Source organism: Loxodonta africana, chromosome 3 (assembly GCF_030014295.1).
Source record: "Loxodonta africana isolate mLoxAfr1 chromosome 3, mLoxAfr1.hap2, whole genome shotgun sequence".
Taxonomy (NCBI): Eukaryota; Metazoa; Chordata; class Mammalia; order Proboscidea; family Elephantidae; genus Loxodonta; species Loxodonta africana.
In genome coordinates, this window is record NC_087344.1 from 101,180,902 (window position 1) to 101,205,351 (window position 24,450).

The 24,450-nt window shown below is 40.7% G+C and overlaps 1 protein-coding gene and 1 long non-coding RNA gene across 7 annotated transcripts in view; both read left to right on the forward strand.

Annotated features, from left to right (window-relative positions):
- Positions 1-24,450, forward strand: part of NFIA (nuclear factor I A) — a 418,368-nt gene that overhangs the window by 61,212 nt on the left and 332,706 nt on the right. The window lies entirely within an intron of this gene.
- Positions 9,565-24,113, forward strand: LOC135230736 (uncharacterized). Its single transcript, XR_010321401.1, has 2 exons — positions 9,565-21,299; positions 21,430-24,113. It is a non-coding gene; the product is annotated as an uncharacterized LOC135230736 (long non-coding RNA).

Here is a 24,450-nt window from a genome sequence, read left to right on the forward strand (position 1 = left end):
TTTGTACAGGTTTTTTATGCCCCTGATTAGATTTATCCCCAAGTATTTTATTTTATTTTTTAGGGGCTATTATAAATGGTATTGCTTTCCTAATTTCCTTTTTGTAGTTCTCTTTATTGGTGTATAGGACTTCAACTGATTTTTGTATGTAGATCTTGTATTCTGCTACTCTGCTGAATCTTTCTATTATTTCCAGTAGTTTTCTTGTGGACTCTTTTGGGTTCTCTATGTATAGTATCATATTGTCTTAGTTATCTAGTGCTGCTATAACAGAAATATCACAAATGGATGGCTTTAACAAAAAGAAATTTATTCTCTCACAGTCTAGGAGGTTAGAAGTTCAAATTCATGGTGCCAGCTTCAGGGGACAGCTTTCTCTCTCTGTTGGTCCTGGGGTATGGTCCTTGTCATCAATCTTCCCCTGATCTAGACCTTCTTAGATATAGGGACCTTAGCTCCAAAGAGTGCACTTTGCTCCTGGCACTGTTTTCTTGGTGGTATGAGCACAGGCCAATGAGCCTTGCCAGAGTGTCCACTTATATTCAGTGTAGGCCACGTGCCCAAGGAAATTCCCTTTCAACTGATTGGCTACTGACAGCAGATCCCATCCTGGAGTTGATCACATTATATCTCATCATGGGAGTGATCACAACATCATATGACTGCAGACCACTGAGAATCATGACACAGCCAAATTGACACACAACCTTAATCATCACATATATCACCCACGAATATGGATACTTTACTTCTTCCTTACCAATTTGGATGCCTTTTATTTATTTTTCTTGCCTTACTGCTCTAGCTAGGACTTACAGCACAGTGTTAAATAGGAGTGGTGATAAAGGGCATCCTTGTCTTATTCCTGCCCTTAGGGGAAATGTTTCCAGCCTCTCTCCATTGAGAATGATGTTGACTGTTGGTGTATGTCACTTTTTAAAATCAGATTTGTCATATAAATTACTGGGATAGACATTTCTGTCTCCCTACTGGGTCTTTTCATTCTTGGATGAATTCTAAATAAACTTATTTTGTATTGATTTTAACCCTTAGTTCCATTGCTTTAGGACCCTGGTTCTCAACCTTAGCTGCACATTTGGAATCAACTGAGGTGGGACCTGGCATTAGTATTTTTTAAGGCTCCCTGGTGATTTCAGGTACATAACCAGAGCTGAAGGAGTCACTGGGTGGTACAGTTAACTGGCTTGGCTGCTAACCAAAAGGTTGGCAGTACCTCAGAAGAAAGGCCGGGCAGTCTACTTCCAAAAAAACCAGCCATGGAAAACCCTATGAAGCACGGTTCTGCTCTGACATATGTGGCCTTGACCTGAGTCAAAATCAACTTGATGGCAACTAGTTAACTAGGGCTGAGAATCTCTGCTTTAAGATATACCTAACCTCAGGTGTAGGTGTTTGGGTTGCCCACAGCTTTAAGCCTGTGAGTGATTTGTCAGGGACAATTATGATCCTCTTGCTTATTTGGAGGAAGAAATACGGAAGCCAGGAATCTTTCCCAGTTGTTGTAGATATTTATGTATTAATTGAACAAAAAAACCAGACCCATTGCCATCGAGTCAATTCCACCTCATAGTGACCCAATGGGACAGAGTAGAACTGCCCCATAGGGTTTGCAAGGAGTGGCTGATGGGTTCAAACTTCCAGCCTTTTGGTTAGCAGCTGAACTCTTAACCACTGTGCCACGAGGGCTGCATGTATTAATTAGCATGTAAAAATTAAATGCTCTCTATCCTTAGCGTTGGCTCATTTTCTTTTTTCCAGTTGAAGGAGGCAGACTTAGGTGGAATGATGAGAAAAGTGATTATGGCAACTTTTCTCTCAGAGAAGTAAGGAGGCAAGAGCATTTTTCCACTCATTTTTAGTAAACAAAATTATTTTTAAGATACACTGGTCTTATCCCTAGTAACTTAGAAGTGGAAAGTGTCTTTGTGGTTAGATAGATTGGCTGAATCCAGGGTCTGACCCTTTCTAATAAAAAATCATTTAAACTCTGAGCCTTGGTTTACTAATTTGTAAACTAGCAGTAATTCTTAATTCATATGATTACATTGAGGAGAAAATGAAAAAACAAAACAAAGTATAACCCAGAGTGTGACCAGTGGAGATACTGTTATTAGGTAACAGATTGTTTTTGGGGTGGTTAAAAAACCAAAACCAAACCAGCCACCACTGAGTTGATTCTGTGTCATGGCGACTCCATGTGTATCAGAGTAGAACTGTGCTCCACAGAGTTTTCAGTGGCTGGTTTTTCAGAAGTAGATCTCCAGACCTTTCTTCTGAGGCAACGCTGGGTGGACTCAAACCCCCAGCTTTCTGGGTAGCAGCTGAGTGGATTAACTGTACATACCACCCATGGTGAGGCTGGGTGTTTTCTGAGAGGGCTCAGTAAGGCTTGTTGATTCTGCAGAGAAGGTGGGCCTCCTGGATGCTGCTGTTGAAAGAGACTTTTTTTCCTTTACCTAAGAGATCTGTGGGTATCTGTTTACAGACCAGAAAGAAAGTTAGGGTCACTGAACTGGAAGTCAGGCTGAGGAGTTAGTAGGTCATACAGATCAACATTCCCTAACTGTGAACTTTCATGATATTCTCTCATCTCAGTTCTGAGTTGGCGCCTGCTATGTTGGTGTAGTTAATGAACTCATACAGTTATTAGGAAGTGATCTCGTCTTTCCTCCTGCCTTCAGGCCCAGCTACATCTAAATTACTCCAGACAGATGTATTCCCATTCTTCCTTAAAAGATTGTGTAACAAGCTTAGCTATTAAGTTTATTCTCATTTCCAACAGTGATAAGTATCAGGTTAAGCATATTTACACTCCCACCATCTTCCATAAAGGCACAAAATTGCTTTCTGTACTCAGGGATTCGTACTACGAGTTTTGGTATCTGCTAAGGGCTGAATTTGCAGGATGTTTTGCAAGCTTTCCCTGCAGCTCCATGACCTGGGAGAAATCTAGGCATTAGTCTCCACCAAACTGGAATGATACCCACTAGATGATGACAGGAATATCTCCGGAGGTAGAAGCTGTGAGACCACTCACTCCCTAAGCTCTGGATCCTTACATGACCTTGAGACAGCCAGGCAGTGGGGCTGTAAAGCTGAGATAAGTACTGAAAATTGGCCAGTGTACATATTTTAAAAACCTAGTTCCCTCCATTACACTTTTCTGTACCCCTGCCCTGAAGGCTACACAGCCTGTTACATCCTGATAGCTAAGTAAATGCAATCAACATTCCTTACTGCTCCTGCCTGCGGAAAATAACCTAAATTGTTTACTGGCCCCAAGGATGCTGGTAAATACCTGGCTGATTTTTTGGGGGGGTGGGGTGGGAGGGTTTAGAAGGCCAGTGTACAGTTTCTGAATTTGCATTATAAAAATGTATACCCTGTACTCCATAAGAAGTAATAAACGACTTAGAGTACACTCGCATTGCTCCAAGACTAATGAGGAATTATCTTGTTCCCTATGTGTAGGTTTTCTCACTTGGTGTCTTTACATGTTTTCTGTAGGAAAAAAAAATAGTATTTATAAAGTAGTCTGGGATATGAAGAATCCCGTGATAAAAGGGGTAAGAGCATTTTCAAACTCTTTTACTCTTTTGGAATGTACCAAGGGGAAAGCTCATTCCAAAAAGCTGTTACCTCTGGGCATCGTGGAACAGTTGGGGATGGGACTGGTAAGAATGAGAGTTCCTGAGGGAATGGAAATCCCCATCTTCTGTTAAAAGGTACGCAGGATAGTGAATGGGGCCTCCTGCATTTAGAACCAGAAACTTCAGTATACAGAGTTAGCGTGGAGAAAACCTAATTTGGTAGCAGTTCACGTGAAAACAACCCAAGAGTGTGTAAGCTGACCACAAGATTAATAGGGGCCAGCAGTGCAACACTGCCGTTTAAAAAGCTAATGCTGTGTTGGGCTGTGGTCTGACCGCAGCTGAAATTTTGTGCCCAGTTTTGGGTACAAAATGCTAAGAGGAGGACCTACAAAATGGAGACCCGGATGCCAAGGGATCAGGAAATCTTGTCATATGAGGAGCAGTTGAGGAAACCGTGGCCAAAGTCTGGAGAAGAGATTCCTTAGGATAACCGTAATAACAACCTTAAATATTTAAAGTGTCTGCTGAAAGTTGGGCAGATATTCTCTCTTGCACTAGAAGACAGAACTAGGAGTTAACTTTCTCTGGAGCCTCAAACCCACGGTCGACATGAAAAAGTAAAAACTGGAGTTAACATCTCCTTGTACTGCCTGACCTGTTTTCCCAACCAGAGCTTTGAACCCGTTTGTTCCAGTTTCAACCCCTACTGAGTATTTGCATTTCTAACAAGTTCCCAAGAAGCTATACATAAGAATCACCTGGGGATCTTGTTAAAATGTAGATTCTGATTCAGTATATATGGAGTGGAAATGCAAACTCTCAGCAGGGAACTTAGCTTTTCCACCCTAGATACACCAAATCAGAATCTGAAGTTTAACAAGTTCCCTGGGTGATTCTCATATTTAACTTCCTGGGAACTTGTTACAAACGCAAATTCTCGGCAGGGGTTCCGAACCATTTGAAGCCCTGTTCCCAACAAATCTGCGTTATCTTCCTGTGTTTCAAAAGCAGGGACTGTCGCCACTCTTCACCATGTTGTCCCTTCCAGAAGCTAGGTGTCATCTTTGACTCTTCCCTGGCCCTCAGGGAAAAAACAATCACGTGACAAGCCAGTACTTATGGTACTGGGCTTCAGTTTATTGCCAGTAACTCAATTGCTAATAACTCTCCATGAGGAGGCAATAGTGTTAAATTTGATTATTTCTAGACAGTTTTGCGCTGTTTAGCACTAAGCGATGTCAAAAGGGGAAAAACACACCAACTTTACTCATTGCAGAGGAAAAAAAAAATTATGTCCTTTTTTGGGGGCCAGGGTTATGTTCTGTATGACTCAGCCCATTGACGTTCTATATGGCCCTAAATCCCTTCTGTTTCCTGATCTGCTTGTCTTGATCTGTTTCATTTCCACACCAAAATAGTTTCATTACGACAGAGATCATGCACAGGAGATAGTAGCTAACTGATGTAATTAACTGGCCTGTGAAAGGCTATTGGTTTTGCATATGCAGTGTCTTTCCTGGTATAAGATATTTTCTGCTGACATAATAGGTACACAAATATGCCAAATTGCCAAATAGTTGGCTGAGTGATGGCGAGGTGTTTGTGATGACTCCACTTGTATGGACTGAATGATGGGGTTGGTTACTGTGTTCCCCTAAAATGCAACTGACCAAAGATGCTAATTGTTAAACACTTAAAACAGAAAGAAGATGAGAAGTTTTGGACCTTGGTGAGGCTTTTTTCTTGTTTTTTGTTAATGTGTGCTTTTGGCATACTAATGAATGCATTTAATCTCTGCAAGAAATTTCCGTTTAAGAAAGAATTTAAAAACATGAAGTGTTCAATCCGTGTCTCCTAAACAACTAAAAAGACTGCAATTTCAAATGAAAAATTATGTTGCAAAGAAGAAAAAAGCTGTTTATTATGGCTCAAAATTTTAATCACCCAAGGGCTGTAAAGTTAAAAATAGACAATTCTGCCTTCTGTTTATGGTAAACTTGGCTGAGTCTTGGCAAATTTCAAAGCTGAACATACTGTATGTTATTCTTGCTTAATTTTAGATTCCACATTTTTAAATTATTTCTTACAAGAAGCATATTTCAGGATATAAACTTAGCCTGAAGAACAGTATTCTTGATTTCTGCCCATATTGAAATTCCTTTGAAAATAGTAAACTATGGTTTTGGGATTTTCCTATTCCCGAGAGTCCAAATGGGTACCTTTCTAAGTCTTCTACATTATGAATGAACACTGGAATATGAAATTGTAAAGGTTATTTTCTGCTATCTGGTTTCTTTCCTTGTAATTTTAGTTTTACAGTGTAACTTGGTACAGATATACATAGCAGATACTCTCCCTAAAGTGTTTGCAGGAGGGAGGGGCATTTTGCAAGATGTGTTGCTTCTCATTTTCAGATATGGAGGCTGAAAGACATGGACAGAGACTCTTGTGGCATATTGAAGGTGTCTCACCTGGTGCCAAGAACTTAAGAGAGAGCCTGGCATAGAACTTCCCTGCTGTAGCCACCAGACAGTGCAGCTTCTTTCCTGATACATTCACACCTGCCAGGAGAACCGCTTATGTGGCAACTCTTTGGCCCAAGAGCAAGTAGGATTGTTGACTCAACCCTCTTCATGCCTCCTCAAGAGGAGGAACACCTGGCTTCACCTCTGTACATAACTCTTGTTGATTCGTGTCCTTCAGCTCCTCTAGAGCACTTTTTGGGACCTTTCCTCACTGGGGTTTTAGAAGAACAAGTTCTTTGGGGTGGCAAGAGAAGGGATTTTTTTTTTTTTAACCCATTATTCAATGTGGAATCTGGGAACCAAACATGCCCCCCAGGGCCAATGGCATGCTCGGCAAATATTCGCTAAATATTATTGAACAAATGAATATTTACTCAAGATCAAGATTTATGTGATGACCCTGACAAACTTATGTTTGTGATTGAGTTAATCATAGCTACCATTTAAGAATCCTTATCGCATAGTGGTTAAGTGCTACAGCTGCTAACGCAAGGGTCGGCAGTTCAAATCTGCCAGGCGCTCCTTGGAAACTCTACAGGGCAGTTCTACTCTGTCCTGTAGGGTTGATATGAGTTGGAATCGACTTGACGGCGCTGGGTTTGGTTTATTGCGTGCTAACACACAGCTGAACACTTCATATTTGTTATTTCTGATCTTCCCAGTAACCCAAATTATAGAAGAATAAGCGTCACTAGGTTAGGAAGTTATCCCTAAGCAGCCTGTGCAGAATTAGCTTTGTAGAATCCACATATAGCACTGACTCGATGTTCTTTCTAATATGCCACTGTGGTTGAGAAAAGTTGTGATACCAGTACCTCTGAACAGCTAAAGAAAGTGTCACAACATTCATTAAGGTGCTCAAGCTCCTTCATGATGGGCTGATCTGCCAGGCCCCAGTCAGAACCTATTTATGCATAGTTTACATGCAGTTCTAATAAATCCGGTTATCTGTTTTTCAAGTGCAGATTCATTTGTTCATTTGATAAATGTTTTCTGAGCACTTACTATGTGCCAAGCATTGTTTAGATACAGTGAACAAAAAAAAGAGTATCTTTGCCTTGCAGAGATTATATTATAGATTTCTAGATCAAAATCCACTGCCATCGAGTAGATTCTGACTCATAGCAACCCTGTAGGAGAGAGTAGAACTGCCCTGTAGGGGTTCCAAGGAGCGCCTGGTGGATTTGAGCTGCCAGCCTTTTGATTAGCAGCCAAATGCTTAACCACTGCACCACCAGGGCTTTTTATATCAGTTGTTCTGAAAATGTGGTCCCTGGCTCAGCATCACATAGAAATGTGTCAGAAATAATAAATCCTTAGTCCCTACTCTACACCTACTGAATCAGAAATTCTGGGGGCGGAGCCCAACAATCAATCTGTCTTTAAAGAAGCCCTCTAGTCAATTCTGATGAACACTGAAGCTTCAGAACCACTGTTCTAGAACGTTTTAAACAATCATGTTTATATTCCTGGAGCTGGTAGTTCTGTGGAAAACTTTTGTCTCCAAATTTACTCTCAGCCTGGTGTGTGTGTGTGTGTGTGGAGATCTGACCTTGTGATGGCATTTAGTGACAGGCAAAGTTCCAATGCTGGGCCCTTGCAGGGCTGAGCATTCTCGAACTTGTACGTAAGAAAATGGGCTCTGGGCTCACATGTACCTGGATTCAGATTCCTACTTTGCCAAGCACTAGCCACATGAACTTGGGAGAGTTACCAAACCTTTCTAAGCCCCAGTTTCCTCATTATGAAAAGTAGGATGATAGTATGGGGGCCATAACTCATACCTAGCACAGCTACTTGGTACAAAGGAAATGTCCAATAACTAGTAAGAGTTGTTTTTCTGTCCTTAGGATCTAGTACTGAGCCTGGCATGGGGTAGATTCTCAGGGAGTGTTCTTTGAATGAATGAATGTTTATTTTCTTTTGTGTTAGCCATTAGCCTAGGGCCTGCAGCTGTTTAATTCATACGTGGGGTCCATCTCTAGCAGAAGGATAATGACACCCAGCAGCAGAGTGTACCTGACATACATGGTCCTCTAGGAAATGTGTGTTGACCTGTCTTGTTTAGCCACTGCTGTCACTTAATCCCTATCAATATAAGTGTAATACTGCCTTCCCCTTTAGCCCTTAACTTTGGAATATTTCAAATGCCTCTAAAATTTCATTTAATTAAAGGTCTGTCGATCTGCCTTTAGATATTTTATTCTTGAAATGCTGTGGTATTAATAGTAAATCTAAGAGAATGAGGCCTCTGCTTGTTTTGTGCCATTTCAGCACTAAACCAAGGAGAAAAACACTCGAGGAAATTAATGCTTCCCCCAAGCATGGCAGAAACGCAGAGCTAACATACTGCTGTATAACCTGATTTCACGGACTTTCTCTCTGAGTTTTGTTTTGCCGTTTTTATGACACCTCATACTGTATGGCTAAAACCAGAAGTACAGTCGTGAGGAGGATGTTTCCTGACAATCTGCAGGGTCTGGCCGATCAGATAAACTTTGAGAAGAAAACATTGTCCACTCAATGGCTTGGTTATTATTCACAAGTGTATTAGGTTATGTAAATTTTTAGTTATCTTGACTTTCAAAAAGTCAGTAAATATCACTGAGTATCTACTGTGTGTCAGGGATTGCTCTGGATGCTGGGGAAACACCTGTGAACAAAAGAGAAAATCCCTGCACTCCTGGCACTTTCCTTACTACACATGGGATTGAGTTTAGATGTCTGTGGAATAGTGAGTTTTATGCAGAAGCTGAGCCTGCGGTAGTGCTGAACACAGCATAAAAGCAAAACCCAGTTGCCATAGGGTTGATTCTGGCTCATGGCCACCTCATGTGTGTCTGAGTAGAACTGTGCTCCTTGGGGTTTTCAGTGACTGATTCTTCAACAGTGGACCACCAGGCCTTCCTAGATGCCTCTGGGTGGGCTTGAACCTCCAGCCTTCTGGTTAGCAGCTGAGTATGTTAAACATTCGCACTACCCAGGGACTCCCTGGACATATCATATGCACTCAAATATTAATTCCCTGTACAATAAATGATTGCTCACTCTCAGTGATGTAAGCAATTCAAACCTTTTATAGTATGCTGAATCTGTTTTATGCTGTATACATGATTCTTAATTTTTCAGTGATGAATGCGATCACATTGTCTCTCTTCTCTGGCATGCCTTGTTGCTCCAGACTTGTGGGGTCAAGTTAGTGCAGATTTAACTAAACTCTTATATTCAGAAACCCTGGTGGCGTAGTGGCTAAGAGTTATGTCTGTTAACCAAAAGGTCGGCAGTTCAGATCCCCCAGGCGCTCCTTGAAAGCCCTGTGGGGCAGTTCTACGCTGTCCTATAGGGTCACTATGAGTTGGAATTGACTTGACAGCAGTGCGTTTGGTTGTTTTTTTTTTTTTTTTTTTGGTTCTTATATTCACATAAGCTCTGTGTTTTAGTTTCCTAGTGCTTGTGTAATAAATTACCACAAATTTAATGACTTAAAGCAACACAAATTTATTATCTTACTATTCTGGATGTAAGAAGCCGAGAATCAGTTTTATGGGGCTAAAATCAAGGTGTCAGCAGAAATAGTTCCTTATGGAGGCTCCAAGAAAGAAATTGTTCTTTGCCTCTTTTAGCTTCTAGAGCCTGCCTTGGCATTCCTTGACTAGTAGCCACATCACCCCAGTCTCTGCTTCTTTCTCGTGTATTTTTGAACCTTCTATTTGTTCCACAAGACTCAGCTCATAAAACCCCTCCTCCAGGAAGCCTTCCTATGTTACTCTGGACTTGTTTGGTGCTCTTTGCTCATGCTCCTGTGGCACTCTGTGTGAAAGTGACTTCACGACTCTACCTTTCCTGTTGTAATTGTGTAGATTTACCTGTGGCCCACTGCCCCAGTATTCTCCTTCCTCCTCCAGATAGTGTACTCTTTATAAGAAGGGACTGCTTCTGTGGGATACATAGAAGATATTTGATGAAAGTTTCTGAGGGAATGAATGGATTGTCTTCTCTCATGAAATGGTTAACAGTTATATATATTTAACTTAATTTATGTGTGTTTAACTTAATTTCTCTTGAGGTATTTACTAGAAGCTGAAAGTGGAGTGCGACTGGCTAGGTTCAGGAAGGACTGGAATCTGGTGGCTTGCCGAAATTTCACTTTGTTAGGACACCAGACTGAGTTGTCAGTCAGTGGATCTTATGGATGGTTCTTTTCAAGTGAAAATAACCCTGAAGCTGTGGATCATTCATTCCTCAGTGTTATCATAAACCTAAGGAGCCCTGGTGGTGCAATGATTACACGCTTGGCTGCTAACTGAAAGGTTGGTGGTTCTTAACCACCCAGCGGGTCTGTGGGAGAAAGACCTGGCGATCTGCTTCTGTAAAGAGTACAGCCTAGAAAACCCAGTGGAGCAGTTCTACTCTGTCACAAAGGGTCGCTATGAGTCGGAATCCACTTGACAGCACTTAACAACGACAACCATAATAGCACCGTAAACAAGTTGGGTTCTGAATATTTGAAGATATGATGGAGGTCACAGAGAATGACTGAGTGCATCTTTAAATTCTAAAATTAGTTTCAGTCACCAAAGAAGAGATTCTGTGGCCTAATAACTTTTAGGTTTAGCTGTAATGGAGGCAAGTCTCTGGTGATTGACGTATTTTATTTTATTTTGTATTTTCAAAATAGAATTTTACTATGTGAAAAACTCTCTGAGCCTTAATGTGTTAGTTGTTGGAAGACCATTCTGCCTTCTTTTACAGCATCCAGGGTGATTTTTTTTTCCCCTTTTGGAAATAGGCTTTGGGTTTTCTGTATTGTTGGAAAGCATGTAATTTTCTTTTTTTCACCTAGTGGTGCTTAATGATACCATGTGAATTTTTATAGTCCCAGCTTCACCGAATTGTGTGTCCTGAAACTTTAGTTGGATTAAGAACGTACCTTGGTGTGAGGGCTGAAATTGGGGGAATGGGAGAACACAGGGTTGCATCCATATATGTTGCAATTAATATTAATGAGTGGGCAAAAGTCCAGCATTATCCTGGGGGGTTGGCTAATAATGTTCATTGTAAACCAGTGCAAGTGAGTCCTTCCCCTCCAGGTGTGAATAGTTTAATTTAGTAGGTCAATTTGGAAAAGCAAAGGGTGTTTTCTTGTATTCCAGCTTACATTACACACTGAACATTAACCAGCTGCTTTAGGTACAGCCCATTGTCGAGCAGTGGTGGTAACAGGTATCCTGGAACGTTGCTAACCCATTTTGGTATCTCCGGGGCCTAGCGTGGTGCCTGGTACATAGTAGGTATTCAATAGCTTTTGTGAAATGAAAAGAATAAATGAAGTCCCTCTTAAAATTCCTGCCCCCTGCTCCTCTCTCTAGCCTTCTCATCACCTCCCACCTTGTAGCCACAGTATTCTATTTGTAGCTTTTTAAATATTCTACCTTCTTTGTCCCTGAACCTTTCTGTATTTGCCATTCCCTCTGCCTCTCTCAACACCCTCCCTAACCCCTTTGTCTAATTCCTGCTGATTCTTTATGACTTAGTTCCTTCCAGAAGACTTTTCAAGGGGCATCATTGTCAGTACCTGGTCGAAGGCCTAATTTGTCTTGTTTTTCATGTCTCCGTGTACCTTTGGGTAACAACAGAAAGCTACTGAGTAGAAGAACTGTTGAAATCTTTTACATGAGCCTTCTTTTCGGGAGAATGTGGATAATTGTCTGATGCTCTCATTGTTTAGAAATGCATTTCCCTAACTGTACTTTCTTGGTACTTCCTGCTTAGAAATGGGCAAAAAATGACTCTATTGTAACTGGGGAAACTTGGAGGAAGAACAGCCAGAATGCTCCCGAGAAGCAAGAATGGTGAGACTTTGTCTTACTTTGGACGCATCATTGAGGGTACCAATCGCTAGAGGAGGACACCATGTTTGGTAAAGTAGAGGGTCAGTGAAAAAGGAGACCCTCAGGGAGATGGATTGACACAGTGGCTGCAACAACTGGCTCAAACATGGCAGTGATTGTGAGGATGGCGCAGGACCCAATAATCTTTTGTTCTGTTATACATAAGGTTGCTGTGAGTTGGAGCCTACTCGGTGGCACTAGCAACAATAGTAACTGGAACAGAAATAGTTAAGTCAGCAATAGGTTCTCATTCCATTTACAGAGCATCCATATCTAGGTGACATGGGGCAATGAAGGACCACTGGAGAATTAACCTTTAGTACGGCTGATACCAAAGGGTCTAAATAGGCAAAGAGAAGTTGGGAAAAAAGTATGTCTTTTTCTAATTCAATTTAGAGAAACCTAGGAAAGTTTGGTACGCTGTAGGTGCTTCAGCCAACATTTGCTGAGGATGAAAGAATAAATGAGTAGTTTTCTCCTTTTTTTTGTTTGTTTTTGTTCTAAATAAGGTTTTAAAAAACGCTTAGTCTCTTCCACTCCTCTTTGCCCACATAGCCATGGCCTCAGTCTGTGCTAAGTATTTCTGCTAAGACTGACTCATCTTGCTTCTGATTAGTGATACGAGACTCTGGTATCCATGGGAATGGTGCAAGAGTGTATTGCTTTCATGCTTGGAAAAATGTAAGCCAGAAGGGCCAGCTATTGGTACCAGTCCAATTAATTCCTCAGAGCTGTAGGGTAACCCCGGAGCCCTGGTGGCACAGTGGTTAAAAGCTTGGCTGCTAATGAAGAGGCCAGCATTTCAAATCCACTCCTTGGAAACCATGTGGAGCAGTTCTACTCTGTCCAGTGGGATTGCTGTGAGTCCGAATCAACTCAGTGGCAATGAGTTTGGTTTGGATAGGGTAATCTCACCCTCAGATTCTCAGGACCAGTGAGGAAGACAGTATAATCCAGTGCAAAATTAATTAGCCTTTGTGTCAGGTAGATGTGCATTCACGTCTTGTCTCTTATGCTGACTGGTTGTGTGACTTTGGGCAAGTTGCCTAACCTCTTTGAGTTTTGTCTCAGTTTTTTCATTTGTAAAATGGAGGGTGGGACAATAATAATTCATAGGGGTGTTTCACAGTTATGAATGGTTTTGTAAGTGTCCTAGTCTGCTTTAGATGTTCAGTGAATGATAATTATTATTATGGTTATTATTACTACAGATTGGCTATAGACCCTTCAGAATTTCCGTGAGGACAAGGTTAGATCTAATAGTCTCTTTATGTCTGGAAAGGAGGTTTTCTCTTCTGGGGAAAATTCAGATCAGTTTAAGAAGGGGACTGGACATCTCTTCCCTATGTTCTTGATGTTTCAGAGGTGGCCAAAATTGACACTAAGGAAGAACTTAAAAAAAATCTGAGTACACATGTCAGGAGGCGAGTAGTATAGAGGAGTAGACAGTGGCCCATGAGTTTTGTTTCCAGGGGTTAAGACTCCGCTCTGCTTGGTTTTGTCTCCATTCTCTGCCAAACCCCTTTCTACCACTGTGCCTTATGTCGCTCCCCTGTGAGCCGAGGACATTGGATCAGACAGCTAACCTGGCCCCATATTTTGTTTCCGTCCCAGGCAGTGTTTCCTCTGGACTGGAAGTTAGTATGGGTGTCCCCAGCAAGGCTGGTTTTATTGTTCCAAAAAATGTTAGGAGAGACATGTCCCTTGTGAGTTGACCCAGCAGGGCATCCTTTCGTGGTACAACATATTTGGCCAAAAAGCTGTCCAGCTCAGAAATTCTGTCGGTGGAAATTCTTGGAATAAAGGCAAGCCAAGATGAATTTTCAGAGCAAATTTTGAAATTCTTGTCTGGCTTGTCTATAGCAACTGCTTCTAACACTGGACTTCTTCAGAGGTATTGATAATGCCTGTCTTTGAATGGGGGAATGAATTTCCCAGCTTCCTGAGAATACCAACAAAAAAATTCCCCCAACAAACCCCAGGGTGTCTGAAGCGACTGCTGTCTTAAAGAGCAGATCGAATACTCTTCTGTGGGCTCAAGAGCTATCAGCAGTATTGAACAATTAGACTAGAAGGAAGGGTTGTGAACAGTTGTTCCCTCAAGGCTTGGGAATTAACAAAGGCCATATTAGTAAGAATGGAGAGGGAGGGGGATGAAGAGGATGGGGGCTGGGGAGGAACAATTCAGAAGTGGAGAGGGTGATTGGAGGGCCTTGTTTCCCAGATAGTTTTCAAAGAAAAGAGATTTGTGTAGTTTGCTGTGTGGCTGAGAACACAGTAGCAAGACCAGTTGATGTTCTTTTTTATCCAACAATTACTTTCTCTGGCACATTCCTTTTACGCTAACAAAGTGTCTTCCTTTCCTCTCTTGTGGTCATTGATAACAAGAGCTTAAGGGCTTTTTGCTTCCCAGGACTCCCGGTGGGGGTGGGGAGAAGGCCACACATAAGAGGGAATTGACATTTTGCAGATTTTCTTGAATTTTGTCTCAGACAAGGGAAACCCATCCCATGTTAGCAAAGGCTCAGGTTTTCATTTTAGTCTGGGGGTGATTGATTTCTTTCTTTCAAGTGGCTGGTGGAGGAGGTCAGAGTCTTAGAAAGGGAAGAAGCCGGGGAAAAGGAGAAAAGAAAGAATGAGATTTATGACCTTCTGGATCCCAGCTTTTATGTCGCTTAACCATTCTCGATACTGGAAGTTCATGACACCCTGAGAAACAGCCCTGGAACTCAGAGCAGTGATCTGTATGCAAAGGCGAAATTAAACAGTCCAGCAACTGCTTTGACTGAGTGGCGCACACAGCAGTATTCTGGGTCCTGTGTGCTGCTTCCCTTTAGATTCTCTTCTCAGCACAGATTCCAGCATTTCATGGAGTGATGAGACAGACCACCCAGGGCAACTTATGTTATACTGAGGGTGGTTGATGACGGTGCTTATAGAGGAGTTATTTCAACAATAGGACTTTTCCATTACTCTTTCTGCAATCAGCCCTCCACACTCAGAATGTGGAAACCTTTGCATCTGTCGCTGAAGAATACTAAAATAATAGAAGTTGCTCAGAGAGCCCCACCCTGCTCCTGTAACCCTGAGATAGTAATTGAAGATCTTTAAAAATGTATGTATCTTCCATTTTTATTCCATATGGGCCCCTTAGGTAACATGACCCGATGTGGCCATTAAATGACCCCGCTTACACTTGGATTACTCAGTACAAAGCAAATTTATGGTTGTTTATTCTCTCCTCCTATCAGCTATTAGTGCCTAATCATATGGTCTATCGATCATGAGATTAATCGCCTGCCCAAAGAGGCAGCAGGTCTTGTGGAATGCTGCACTGCGCCAGACTGAACTTCAACCTTTTATACAAACTGGAGGAGTCAAAATCATCATTCACTGCCCAAAGCCTCTGGTCCCTGGGCCTCCTGAACCCCAGGAGGTAAATCCCCTGCTTTTTTCAAACAGTGTACTTTGCACTTCCTTTCCTTGTGTAAAACTTTGCCTCATTGATTCAGGCCGGTACTTGTAAATAAAATCCTTTCTAAGAAGCATCCTATAAATAATGATCTAAGCTGAAAATATGTGGGCTTTATTATACAAAGCCCCATAGTGCTGCCATAATTAAAAGTCTGTCAGTATTTCTATTATAAATTCTCATTTTGGAAGATTTATAACTGGGCCATTAGAATTTTCTTGGACTAAGGCTTTCTAAGAGTGTCATGATTAAAAAAAAAAAATTGGAGGCCATTTTTCCCCCCTTTTTGTGTGATGTGTTTCCTTAAAGATAGAAAAAGTGAAGTGCAGACACAGTATCACGCAGTAGCTTATACATACAAAGATTGGACACTAAAATTTGAGCATTCCATCCCTAAAGTGGCTTCTGTTGGCCTCCTGTGTTCTCACTGTAGTTTGAGAACAGAGAATTGTAGTGTTAATACCAGGGCTTTGAACCAGTTCTGCCTGGTTTAGTCATGGCCAAGGAAGTGAAACCCAAACGGACCCAAATTTTTAAAATGTGGGTCAAGTGGAATGAATAAGCGGAATGGGAAAAATGATGGGTCGAAGCCCTGCCAGAAGCTTAATGTTCTTCTTAGAAAACAAGGGCAGCATGTGTGTTGCATAGCAACCAAATCTCTTGACTTCCAGAGTTGGAAACAGCGGTGCCCCACTCAAAGATGGCAGCTGAAGGTGCCGCTTTGAATGTGTGTCGCTGTCCACCATCCTGGCAATAACCCAGTCTCCCACATCAGGCTCATGAAGGGGCTGACTCTGCATCTTCCAAGTCTCCCGTTCCAGGGCTTCTACCCATAATTTTTCCTATTCCACTTATTGTTCTGCTTCGCCCAAATTTTAAAAATTGGGTCTGTTCTGATTTTACTTCATCGGCCATGACTGAATCTGTTTGAACTGGTTAGGAGCCCTGGTTAATACTGTATTGTAATGTTTGTTTCCTTGTCTGTATTTCGTACTCTGAGTGAGGGCAGGGGTCTTAAATCATTTTTCTTTCTAGCCCTTTTTTACCAGAGGGCCTGGCTGGTATAAGTACTGGATTTGTTCAGTAAACCAGCTCAAGAATGAGAATCAGGAAACTTTCTTTCCAATCCTGACACAGTCACTTAAGGCAGTGTGTGAATTCAGGCAGTGAATTTAGGCAAGTGCTTTTACATCTCTAAAACCAAGTTTCCTAATCAATGAAATGAGTGTGTTGAATTCAGGACTGGTAAATCAGTGTTCTTTAGGTTGAAAGCTGCCATCACAATGTTTTAAAACATTTGAATTTGAATGCCTTTAGATAGGAGCTATACTTTCTAGTTTATCATAGTCCCCCATTCCCTATACTCCTCTTATGTTACACCATCCTGCTTCAATTATTTGCCTGCAATCTCTGTAGGTATTTATGATTTCCATGTAGTTGTTTCCCGATAATATGATCTTTGGTTTTGTTGTTATAGGAAAGATACAAGATTCAGGTTAGCTGGTGATGCCTTTTTTGACTTTAATTCTCTAACTTCCAACCCTTTTATTATCAAGAGCCTCAGTTATTTTTTATTCCATGCTTTGAAAACTTTTGTCTTCCAGACAAGCTGCATTTGTTAATAATTAGTTTTACCATTTTTTAAAAAAGCAAACAGACATCTGTAACTTAGCATGCAATAGAAATGAGCCATCAGCGTAAGAGTCTGAAATACTCCTTGTGCGAAGAGTTGGTGGATGTTTTAGCTTGTGCAGTCGATTCATGGTTAACTGTATCGTTTCTATTTGAGGTTTTGATATACTAAAAATAGCTCATAGATCTTCCTGCCTTTTCAGACATGTGATGGTCCAAGGACTCTAGTGTGCTTAGTTTATTCTTTTTTGAGTTGCTGGGCTACCCTTGTCCTCATAGCTTCAAGTAAGTTGTTTGTCTGTACATGGGGTTCCATGTCTTTTTAATTGTCTCCTTACTGATCAGCTTAGGAAGGTCTATAAAACCTGACTTTTACATACAGCTGGAGAAGAAAGAGCTTCTTAAGAGGAGTTTACCCAAAGGCCCTCGTTAGATTTTCTCCCTTTAGGTCAAGAGCATTTTGAAAGGTTTGTTACAGGGAGTAGGAGACAATTTGATACTCGACTCCTGAGGTTAGGAGAATCCTTTCTTTTATCTCAACTCAGGTTGTTGGTAAATATTGAAAATTGAGAAATTAAAAGCATACATTTAAATACAACAAATTAAAAATCCATAGTATAGAAATAATCTGTATATAAACCAATCTCAATTTGAGACCTGACCTTTAGTGCTTAAAGTAGTCAGCATCACACGAAGGTAGTAACCCGTTTTCATCAGCTTGCCACATGGGTACAGTTCACCAAGAAGTGGCAGTGTCTACATTGTAGCTAAGAGCATAGGCTCTGGGGCCTAACTAACTGGGGTTTAAATTCTCTCTTGGTTCCTTATCAACTCTGTCACCTTGGAGAGGTTACTGAATCTCCATAAGCCTCGGTTTTTCCTCATTTGTAAAATGGGGAGAATAATAGCTTGTTGTGAGAAGTAAACAAGAGTAATTCACATAAAAGGTTTATCATCATGTTGGTTAAAAAATAAAAAATGAATATGAATTGTCATTATTAGCTAGAATATAATTGAAATATATTTCTGAATTTATTCTTTTAAAGAAGAGTTTAAAGGTATACTTTCTTAAGTGTGTTCATACATGCTGGGCCATCTACCTAAATTTCCAGGAAATTGTTTCAGCAGTCCAAACGAGCCACTCTCGGTTTTTCAGGAACAAATTAGATTTGACATTAAACATCCGAAGTTGAAATCTTCTCGCTTACACTGTGTTCTTTTCTCTCCAGATCAATCCAAATTAAAGTTTCATTGCAAAAGTTTCATGGGCCCTTATTAATGTTAATTATTATTGGTGTGCTGGTAAAAGTCCTAAAGTGAGTTCATTAAGAATTAACACCCCTGAGAAAACTTTAAACACTCTTGGACTCCTAGAGCTGGGAGGGCCCTCAGAGATCATCTCCTCTTTAGCCCCATCTTACAGATCAGGAAAGTGTATTTTACAATGCAAAATAAGTTTCCAACAGGGGCCATCCTGTATAATGGGGTTTTAATTTTTTACTTTCCCTGGAATCTGTACTAATTTAGTATGTTATGATTATGTTCTTATTGTGGGACTTGTGTATATTTATTAGAAACCATTGGGTTGCAGCACTGGGCATTACTTTTGTGGCAAAGGCACGGGGGCAGTAATCATTATTAATGGATTCCATGATTTGGTAGAGCATTTTACTGACTACAGAGAATTCACTGCATTGATCTATTGTGCCACATTTATATTATATCAGGTAGTTTAAAATGATATTCTCTAAACTGCTAGGCTGAAAAATTGTCCAATCTTGGCAGTTATCCCATCAGTAAGACCTTCCTTTTAGTTCTGAAAATACATAGGTCTGGTGAAGGAAACCTTTTGACTGGTCCCCGGTGCCCTGAATGTGTTTAAATCCCTAACTACTGAAACAGGAGGATTACTACTGCTATCATTGTTCTAAAACAAACTTCTCTTTGGACGATAACTGCAGCGGTAAATCAGATGTTGAAGAAAGTACCAGCTTAACTTCAGTTGGCTTTAAAAGGGTTTCCTCTTTAATTGACAAGTGTCATGTATAATAGAGCATGGTAAGTCACATAGAAAACCTTGTGCGGGACTTCCCACTGGGGCTGGAGCTCTTAATGAACGTGCAAGTGAATACACAGAGGCAAAAAATTAAAGCACCCCAACTGTGGACTATTCATGCTGCTCACTCTGGCCGATGTGGTGATCCGCACCAGCCACACGGATGGCCAGAGAGACCCGTATTGGTTGTGTGGCTGTGTGTTCTGGTGGCTGTGGTCTCTCTGGTGACATTTTGAATAACAGCGTGGATTCTGGTGTCAAATCCAAGGAATAAACAGACAGACGTTTGTTTTTATTTTTGCTTTGAAACATAAAGATTATAAGCTATTTTTGGCACATGCCACCTCTTCACAAAGCGATGTGTTTCTCGTGCTCTGGACCAGTTGCTAACGTTCATCCGCTTCCTCACTCTGTAGCTCCCTCTCTCCTTCCCTCCACTCCCCAGAAGAGAACCAAACCGATATTTTAAAGGTGGTGTTTACAACAGTTCTACACACTTGAGTAAGCACTTAGAATAATGTCAATAGAGGAAGGGAAAAAAGGGCGCATTATTATCAAATTAAGTAATGGATGGGCAGTGATATTTTATTTATTAAAGCTAGTCTGAGTACCCCTGGAAGCAGAGTATGTTGGTTCTGAAGTGCACAGATTAGAAAGGAATGTTGAGTTTGGAAACGTGGCAGCCTGCAGCACTGTGTATGGTTTAAATTAAACCTTTTTTTGGAAAGCAGAATAGCTCTAGGCCACATTTAAGGGAAAAGCTACAGCAGAGTGAGCTGGCTGTGGTTTTTCTTTTACTCTGTAACCGGCCCACTTTCCCTTGTTTTAACACAGAAAAAAGACTTTGGACTCCTTCAGACCAACCACATAGCTTCTCTGCTGACCACAAAAAGGAAGCTTGGCGTAAAAGCCATGGGATTAATACCCACTGTCTCTTAACCCAACAGAGTGTGAAAACTTTTCTGAGAGATTTCTCTGGGCAGGCTGACACTGTGGTTGGACTCTAAACATTTTAAATCAAGCAAAACTTTGAATAGCATTATGCCACAGTGCTCTGTAAACTGTAATGTGTGCACCCACTGTTAAAAGTTATTTACCCGAGTCCCCAGGTTTCAGAGGGATAAACCACTAACAGCTTTGTGTATCTTGATAAAGAAATACAAGGAGAATTAAAGGTATGCCCATGCCAGGTTATCTCAGATAGAGCAGGTAGATCGTAGTCAATCATATTTTATTGGTCTTAAGCCAGTGGAGACAATTGGCTCTTGGCAGAAAAGACATTTCATCTTTGAAAATAATAAGATTAAGAATGTAGATTCTATTAATCACTTGATCAGCTTTATTAATTCATCACACATTATTAAACTAGAAAAAACCTTTTCCTTTGAATAGATGTACAGCTTTCTTGAATAATAGTATTTGTGTTGCAGAGGGCTTTATTTAATATGCTAACCGTTCTACCCAGGTATCATAAATAGTTGTTTCTGTGTCCTGAGCATTAATTTTAATGATTGGAATCTCACTAACCTATTAACTAATCATATGTTGGCACAAAGCAACTCTGAAATTACCAAAAGCAAAACAAAACCAAAACCAAAACCAAACCAAACAAAAAACCTTGTATGTTTATATTTACTCATTCGAACTCCTAGGATTAACATATTTTACAGTAAATCCTTTGAATTTACATTTTACTATGCTAAATGAAGCAGCTTTTCCTAGGTGTATTGTGTAAGCGTTCTTGTTTCTATTCAACAAAGAATCTTGATCGAAGGAATTGATTTGAAAAGTTGAAGGAAAAAACCCGCTCACGTGTTTCAAAACTGTGGTCTTAAAGTAACCACAGAGTTAATTCATGGTTGACTGTTATGTCATGAGAGGAGTTTATTTGCCATCATTAGAAAAATTGGTCTGTATGACACTTCCTGCTTGTGAAGAAATGCAGTTGTCATCTTGCCTAGACTATTAAAATAGTATTTAAATACTTCCAGTTGTGAGGAGCCTTGCATTTATTGTGGTTATTTTCCCAGGTGTCTTAGGAGCAGCTGTTTTGTGCTTTCCTGAACTTAATAGTTGAAGAATGTGGGAAAGAAATGGTGTGCTTTCTGGGTAAAGTATTTTAGCCACCCTGGAGTAGTTGAATTGCATCTTGATCCTTCTTTTTCGTCCTGGTGGAATTATACTGTAACTAATTGAATCCATTGATCACTGTCTTGTTTTTTTTCCATCTTCTTCTTAGAGGATTCATTTCATAGGGGTCTATACATCAGTCAAGAAAATGGCTACAACGGAATTACCAAGACTGGTAATAAAGGTAATTTAATCTGGTTTAATATTTTTTTTTTAAGGGCAAAACACTGTAAGTGTCCTTTACTTGGTGAGAGTTAACTTCTTAATTTCGCCAAGTTGGAAAACAAATGAAAATTTGGCAATGACCAGCAGTTACAGAGAATGAGTACAGTTTAGGAAAAAAAGCATTCCTCTTGGAATTAGATGACCTGGTTTCTAGGCCCGTCTATATCAATGTTTTTCAAATTTTAATGCGCATATGAATCGACTGGGGATCTTGTATAAACAGCAGATTCTGATGCAGTAGGCCTGGGGTGGTGCCTGAGAGTTTGTATTTCTAACGAGCTCCCGGGGCCCCTGAGTGGTGCAAATGGTTAACACACTAGGCTGCTAATCCAAAGGTTGGAGTTTCGACTCCACCCAGAGGCTCTTCAGAAGAAAGCCTTGGTCATCTACTTCCAAAAAAGGAGCCATTGAAAACCCTGTAGAGTACAGTTCTGCTCTGACACACATGGGATTGCCGTAAGTTGAAATAGACTTCATGGCAACTAGCATGTAACAAGCTCCCGGGGGCTGTCCATGCTGCAGGTCTGTTATACCACTTAACTAATTTTGTGGTACTGGAGTTTCCTAATCTTAAAATAGAGATGTTAATCGTTGCTCTGCGTACCTCATCAGGTTGTTAGGAGGTGAAAATGAGGTAAAGTAGATGAAATTTTAAAGTGCTTCATAAGGACAAGACACCTTTGTCTCTAGATATAGACATTGTTTGGATCCTTTTCGCCCCATCAGCGTGAGCTGTTCTGTGGTGGGCAGTGCCCTGAACTGAGACAGGAGAGGACTGAAATCCCTGCTTCCCTAGAACCATTCTGTGCCTTTGCCGATGATTCTACCCGTCTGGTCCCCACTGTTTAATAGTTTCAGTCTAGGCTCGACCTAGAGCAGTGGTTCTCAAAGTGCAGTCCCAGGACCAGGACCGTAGCACTTAACCACTACACCACCAGGGTAAATGAACAGTGCCTGCAAATTCATACAGTCCTGAACATCTGCAGTTATGAAGGACCTAATAGATCATTTTATCCAGTGATTTCAAATTTTCTTTAAATAGGGATCTTTTCTTCAGAACCAAACTCATGGGAAAGCCAAATATATATATTTTTTAAGTTGCAAAAGAATAAGGTGCTGGATCCCTGTTAGCTTTGGCCCCCTAATTCTTTCTCACTGAAACATCCCTAGTTGGTATCCATGCCTTGGGCAAGAAACCACCTGGGAAACTTGTTAGATGCAGATTCTGATTCTGTAGGTCTGGTGTGGGGCCTGAGACAGTGCATTTCTGATAAACTCCTGAGACCTGACCACACTTCGAGTAGTAAGGCTCTGGGGAATCTATGCAGCATTGTTTGAAAACCTTTGCTGGTCAACCTCTTCATTTTACCAATGTGGAAAGACAGACTCAGAGTGATTGACATGACTTGGCCACATGTCACATGCCTAGTTAGGATCTTATGATTCTTGATAACCCTTCATTCTCCTGTACCATGCCTGGGCGGGACTGCTAGGTCCTTACCTTTTGGGTTGAGTGAGGTATCCCAGTACCAGGGTTCCACTGACACTACCAGTGCCCTGCACAAAGGTAGTTTATCTTGATAGATGACATTTGGGGATTCATTCTCTTCCAGCTCACTATCTGCCACATGGGAAAACAGTACTTTGAATCAGACCCTGTTTAGGGTGGAACATTTTGATTAGCCAGCAAGGGCCGTTAGGCCGGTACCTGTGGTGTCTGCTGCCACAGCAGAATGGATAAGCAGTTCTCCACCCCCTCAACGTAATCCATAAAACTCTTTCAACCTTTTTTTTTTTTTTTGCATGATGTCTAGTGTTTGCAAATGGAAAATGGCTGAGGAAAAACAGAGTGAAAGTTTGTATAAAATATTTATACCTTAAAGATCTTTTATCTTGTGTCATTCAAGAGATAGAGAAGTGAAAAATGTATTGGGAGTACATTATCAAGAGTACATTATAAATTTAAATCTCAGATTGAATAATACCAGCTGCTAATGTGTGGAGCTTTAGAAATGAGTCACTTTTGAGTCTCGAGAATTTACTGTACCAGGTCAGTTATACTTAAGAAGGAAGTGCCTTTTGAAAAAATCTTATACCGGAATAAGGACTCCTACTAATGGGTATTTAAAATAAAGATATTTGACATACTGTTCACATTAGAATGTAGTTATATAGGAATGAGACACAGGATCAGAGAAATTCTACAGCATGTTTCTCAAAAAATATCAGATATTTTCTGTCTCTTCTTTGTGGAACAGTATAACCTAAGTTAAGAGTATGTGTCTTGGAGTCAGAAAGACTTAGATTCAAATTCTCTGTCCACTGTTTGTTAGCTGTGTGCTAACAGTTCAGTTACTTTCTCCAAGCCTCACTTTGTTCAGTTTTAAAATGAAGGTAATAGTACCTACCTAATAGAGTTACTGGAGTCCCTGGGGCAAATGGTTAATGTGCTTTGCAGCTAACTGAAGGGCTGGTGGTTTGAGTCCACCCAGAGGCACCTCAGAAGAAAGGCCTGACAAAACTATAGCTGCCAAAAAAAAAAAAAAAAAAATCAGCCATTGAAAACCCTATGGAGCACAGTTCAGCTCTCCCACACGTGGGGTCACCATGAGTCAGGGTTGACTTGTCTGCAACTGGTCTTTAATAGGGTTATTTTTGTTTGTTTGTTTTTCAGGTGTCAAAGCACTTAGTACAGTGCCTAGTATTTTATGAAATCTCAATAAACAGTCGCTGTCATCATCCTAATCGTCATCCTAATGTCTTAGCCCTGTTACTACATTTTTCTTTGGTGACATGGTATCTTCTTGCTCTCTGTGTAAGTGTACTATGAAAATAAAACCAAAATTGGTGTGCCTGTTGAAAAAGTTTGTAGCCAGAAAAAGAAAATATATTTTCATAAATGAGA